The sequence below is a fragment of the Anoplophora glabripennis genome, unplaced genomic scaffold (genome assembly GCF_000390285.2).
Source record: "Anoplophora glabripennis isolate ALB-LARVAE unplaced genomic scaffold, Agla_2.0 scaffold714, whole genome shotgun sequence".
In the NCBI taxonomy this organism is placed as follows: Eukaryota; Metazoa; Arthropoda; class Insecta; order Coleoptera; family Cerambycidae; genus Anoplophora; species Anoplophora glabripennis.
In genome coordinates, this window is record NW_019416787.1 from 966 (window position 1) to 7,488 (window position 6,523).

The window sequence follows — 6,523 nt, forward strand, 5'->3', positions numbered from 1 at the left end:
TTAAAGTTATAAATTTCATCTCTGTGCGCGAGCATTAGACAAATTTTCAATTATAGCTAAAAATTACTTCTTTCACAATTTCCCAGAGGTAATTTTTAATTATGATATTTATTTCATTAATGGAAAATAAGATATTTGGAACGATACATTCATAGAGCCGCATTCGCTGGGGTTAAAATATGGAGTGGTGTCCAAAACACCAAATTTGAATGTTCGAAATGCAAAACCAATTATAAATTTTGAATCAACTTACATTAACCAAGTAAATAACATCAGTATTACATATGTAAACACTAGATCTAGTTTGATTAACCAGAATATGAAAAAAAATTGCGAGCTTAGTATTGTTTTCGTTTTATCGCATAAACGTTTTGTGATCTTACATTACAGACAACTTCAAAGACATCTTACTGCAAGGTTACACCAGGCCTAGACTAAGCAGAACCGCGAAATTTTACGTAAAAAATATAGGTTGATGCAAACGTTTTGGGATTGCATATTTAGTCTCAAAAGAGCATTAATGATATTTTCCGACTGCTCTTATTATATTAAAAAAAACAAAGATTCCTTGGTCACTTTAGTACTGATTGTTAAGTGGTGTAGGTAGACGGGTCTCTGGATAATATACATTTTTGGCTTTTAACTTTAACACAAAAACTTTATTCTTTAAAGGCCTTATAACAATGATTTGGAGTTTTTTTTAAAAAAAGCAAAATACTATTAAAAGAATAAAATTTTGTTCATGAAAAGCTATTTTTTAAAATCAATTTCTGTATCAAACAGGTCCTGGTAGAAAAGGTGCTGAAACTCCTCCCAGTTGTCCTAGCACCCCGGGAAGTACTATTGGAAAAGTTATTCTTCAACCTGGACAAGCCCGAGCGCCAATATTTATAACGGTAAGTAGGTCTTACGTACATGTGGGTATTTATTGGAACTGATTAAAAAATGATTGTAAACTTCTGTAACGATGTAACAATATCAAATTAAAGCATACCTCAGTTAAGTCCAAAATATCATTTATTGTACAATCATGTTTTTGCCACTCACAATCAGTGTCATTGATTTTACTGAAAAATATAATATGTGGAAGATTACTTTTTTAGATTTTTCAGTTCTCCAGCAACTTGGCAAGAATGCAATGTTTATCTCTCTTTATTATTAAGAACTTGCACTAGACATTTCTATCTTTCTCTCTATAACCGGGTTTGTAGCAATTTTTAGTTACCGTATATTTTAAAAGAAACGGAAACACTTTTACAACTTGTAATCCAACCAACTTTATTTTATTTTATTTTATTTTACAATGTGTTCTAATAATATGGGATAATACGGCATAAGCATTGTAAGTAAAGAAACAAAGTCGTAAATATATCACATCAACGAATCCTACGTACAATGTAATCTATTTATACAAATATTTCGAATATACAAATATTTCGAATTTCCTTTTGATTTTTCTCAAAATATTTAGTTTGGAGAACGTTAAGCATCAAATTTATGGGAAATGTTGTCTGTGACGAAAACAGAAATTTTATTATGTTTATTTAATATAATTTCTAAAGAAAAATTTCAGATCTTATGACGACAAATTCGGAAAAACCAAAATGCACTTAAATAAAAAAAATATCATCTATAGATACTGATCGCATACATATTTTTTATATTGTTAACAACAAATTATTGTATCAAGATACATACTATTGATTCATACCAGTCAGCACTTAAACCGTCATTTGTTTTTTGCTTATAAAAAAAATACGAGGTGCCTAAATGATAATTTCAACAGGAAAATCGTGCGAATTTCCTTGATAATGTTTTTTCTGTGTTCAATATCCGTATTTTGTTAAAATTTTCTACGCAATGATTGTAACGTTTGCAAAAGAGATATTTTAGTGTAGTCTTCCTCTAAATTAATCTAAAAAATATAACAAATACTGCTTGATAAAGAATTTTTTTTCTGTTGATGCAATATGCTACTCAAATACTAGGTGTATTTTAAATTTGGTTCATATTAGAACACCATAACAAATACTATATTATCTACATTTAGGTATACATGTAAATAATTTTGCTTCCTTTTTCAGCCTTTACGTGATATCGCCGTAGTCAGTGGACAAGCAGCGAAATTCGAATGTATCGTACAATCAGAACCGCCCCCGAATATTCTATGGTCCAAAAACGGACGAATTATAGACAACTCGAATGATCACCAGTTACATTACAGAAATGGTGTTTGCCGTTTGACAATCTCACAAGCGTATCCAGGTAAGCCTTTGGCACTAGTCGAAATGTTTTCTTGGCATTCAGGAATTTACAACAACAGAAAACGGCGCCAAGTTCTTGGGCTAGATAACTTAAATAGTACTAGGAATACAATATGCCTGACATTCGGGTTGCTTAGGATATCTCAACAATAAAAAAATATGTGTTTTATATGTATGAACCTACACTAGAAATAAAAAAATATATTTACAAAAATGGTCTGCAATCATGGCATACGTTAATGTAATTATTTTGCACTAAAGCTATAAGAAGTGCAATAAAAATTTCATTATATCTCTTGTTACAATTGAACTTGGTATTCGAACATATTTACCCAAGCACCATGCATATTTACGCCATCTATCCGATGAACCGAAAAAAATGTTTCAGACGTACTTTTGGCTGCAGAATTTTAGAGCTTGTTTTTGATGTAAGAGAAACTTATTTGTGCTCGACTTTCTTGTATCAAGTACTGGGACACCCTATATATGCCAAAAACACTTTGTTTTGTAGTAATTTCACAATTAAGACATATTTTTTGCCGTAAGGTAAGACTGACATTCAGTTAGCACCTGTATTTACTTCACTTGGACGTTTTTATATTTTTCAGAAACCTTTTAATCTACTGAAATTTTACAAGAATTCCCCTGAATCAGAATTTAAAAACATAATTTCAAAATAGCAGCCCAGCATTTATCCCAAAATATAAAATTGTCCAAAAAATTTGTAGAGCCGGATTCTGCTTTGCTAAGTGTTTCAAAATATTTCAGTTACAAGACATTTTAATACGCATATTAATATGAACATTCTAATCTGGCAATAAAACGTAAATATTATAATCCCAAAGTTCTACAAGGACGAACATGATAATAAATAAAGCCAATTTTATAATTTCCAAAAATATGAGAAAACTGCAGTAAATTGTATGTACTTGTATATTTGGCAAATGTTAAAATCAGAATTATAGCTGCTTTGTAATTACATATTATAAATAAACACACAATGAGACTAAATTGTATTGTTTGCTTGAAAATTAAGAAACATCTCTTAATTTAAATAACATAATATTTGAAGAAAAAAGAAATATTTTACGTGTATCATAGTTTGTGGGGAGAATCTTCATTCGAAAATATGGCAAAAAGTGATACGAGTTAAATCTCCAATCGACTTAAAGTTTATGAATATTATGAAAAAGATGATGACATTAAGTTTCCTACATAACGAAATTGTTTGTCTCAACCTGTATCCACACCACTGGTAAAGCAGCCAACGTCTTTTTAAAATTAACATAGGTGTGACATTTTAAATACTGTTCAAAATCCTTAAGTTCACTCGAATTACTGAAGTCGCCTGGGACATATTTTGCAAAAATCCAAAAAATATAAAAATCAATAATTAAGTACGAATATTTCGCAAAAATATCATAAATTTGATATTCAGTAACTGTTAAAATTAGAGGTAAAGTTCAAAAGTTAAACCTTATAACATGACAAGTTGAATCTACAAAATGAAGAAAATGTCAGTAAAATTATGTTATTACATATTTATCAAATTACTAAAACTTCGATATTCATTTTTAGTAGATAGTCATTCTTGAAATTGACATATTCTTTATACAATGATAATCTGACGTAAAGAGTAGACAACGCATGCTTCAGTTTAATTTTGGTACAATAAGTAATAATAATAATACTTTATTTGTCCAACAGTATAACCAATTACAGGACAATCCAATACAAGTATTAAACTGAAGAAAAGAAAAAAATGCACTAAGAGCACAGCATTACTCAAAAAAAAGGACAAAAAAAATTCATGAAAATATTCTACTCACTACCATTAGATATACTAACAATTAAATAAACCTGTTGTTAGTTGCATCAAAAAGCTCTGTAAGAAATATCAGTTGGAATTGTCACACCTATTACAAATTATTGTTATTAAATATCCTGACAATCTAGCTATAGGAGTATGAAAGGTAGACCAAGAACGATTTGACATTCTAAAAACTAGAAAATAAATTTGGTTAAGAATTTCTGGACAGTCGATGTCTCCTAAAATCTAACGAGTTAAGACCAAACTGATTACGTAAGAAGTCAGTTTAGAAATTTTCTCGATCGATCTAACTTGATTTTCATAATAAGGGCTCCAAACAAGAGAGCAATATGGATCTTAAAACCTTAATATCATGAAAATCCTTCAAAATCAGACCTTGTCTCTATTATAGGTGATGTATTGAGAACGATTAGCCAAGACCGAAACAAATTAAATTGACCAGGTGGCAAGAGAATCCATAACCGCTCGATGGCATGATGTAGACCTGACTGCTTCATATAATGAGCTATTCATTTAGTCTTTTTAATATCGCCATAAATGTTGATATTTTCTTCTAGATAATATATCTATTTACTTTCTTTTGTCAAAGTTTACAGCAAGCCTAGAAGTCCTTATCTAACTCAGTTCCTTTTTCAGAGGACGCAGGAACCTATTCCTGCACTGCGACGAATCCTGTGGGCACGGCAAATACAACTGCAACTCTTCAAGTACCAGGTGAGCGCCGATCCCAATATATAAAATAAGATGGTGGTGGTCTAACAAAATAGTTTTGTGCACTGCCAATGTATAAGCAGTTATCTGTACGTACTTTTCATTTCAATTTTTCAATTATCGACTCCGAAGTGCCTTATTGCTATAACAAATTTGTGACATGAATCACGTAGTGTTAGTTTTTCCCGCTTCAACGTTTCAGATATTTTATTACGAAAATACTAAGCTGTATCAAAGTGTTTCTTGTTATTTTAATACATTAAGGTTAAAGCCTTTATCAAACTCATTCTGGTCATTATGTACTAGTGTTTAGAGTATATGTGTATAAATTTATATTTGTTACTGACTTTTATTATTATATTTATTTATTTATTGTGTCTGTTATATTGGATATTAAAGCTTTTCTGCATTTACACTTTTTACTTATGTTGGGCACCTATCCTTTCCTTTTTTCAATACATAGATTCTCTTTAGTTGTGGCTTTTGGGTAAGTACTAACTGCACATTGTATGTATACAGGGGAATTTTGAATGAGGTGGGTCTATTTCATATAAACAAAATGACTTGTTTTGTATACGGTACTTCTGTCTTGTTCGATTTTTTTTAATTGCACAAATAATGTATTCTGTTCTGTCTATATTACTCCACAAAGTTGAAAAGATAATTCTGAAATACAAATTCCGGTCTCCGTTAAAAAAAAGCCTAAACTGACGTTTTAACAAAAATAAAGCTTAGTGAAAGCAGAAACGTCGTTACTTATTACTTTCCTAATAACTTCTGCTAAAATAATTATTTAATGAATACATATGTATGATCCACCCCAATTCACATGACCCCTTCTAACATAACAGTAATTTATATCACAAATTATACACTTTTGCTCAATGTATGTACACGTCTCTGTTACTAGCAATTCAAAATTGTGTTTAGTAGCACTACTAACTTTTGTAAAAATCACAACTAATCAACTGTATTATATAACAGCATTTTCGTTGTACATTGAAACGATTCCTTTAATGTAAAGTTAAGGAATAAGAACACAGGTTAGAATAAGAAATAGAGAAAATTTTCTTGTAACATTTTGTTTGTCGTCTTGAAACGTATCTATTTGGAAAGTAGCAAATTTATAATTTTGGTAAAGTTTTCTATCTGCATGTAAACGAGTTAAAAATTTTTGGAAAACCTTCTCCAATTTTTGAGAAAGGTATTACATTATAAACAATTGCCTATGCTTACTGTTTTTTCTCAATAATTCTCATTAGTTTTGAAAATACAATTTTAGAATTTAATTGCAAATTAAAATCAAATTCATTACGGTATCATATAAGATTATAAGAAATTTAAACATCCTTAAAACCCGGACTTTAGAAAATGCCTGTTATTTTATGTCATATCACAGAAGAACATAACACATAAGTATAAGTTAAAAATAACTTTTAATTCACAGAGGAAATAAATAGACTTCTTATGCATGTACAAAATGTAAACACATAAGTACTGAATTCAAGCATATTTTCACGTATTACATATGAAAATTTTATTTAAAAAAAAATTCTGTTAGCTTCATTTACTTAAATAAAAGGTAATGTGTACATTCAGGGCACTTTGTTTTTGACATTAAATTTAGTTCATCAAGATTCACAAAATTTTATATTATTAATATTTAAATTTGTTTTTAAGTACAGGAAATAACTAAAATACCAAGATTGCTTACGTC

The 6,523-nt window shown here is 29.6% G+C and overlaps 1 long non-coding RNA gene across 1 annotated transcript; it reads left to right on the top strand.

Annotated features, from left to right (window-relative positions):
* The first annotated feature begins 769 nt into the window (after window positions 1-769).
* Window positions 770-5,219, top strand: LOC108914138. The gene is made up of 3 exons (XR_001964664.1): window positions 770-896; window positions 2,085-2,265; window positions 4,732-5,219. It is a non-coding gene; the product is annotated as an uncharacterized LOC108914138 (long non-coding RNA).
* The last annotated feature ends 1,304 nt before the right edge of the window (window positions 5,220-6,523 follow it).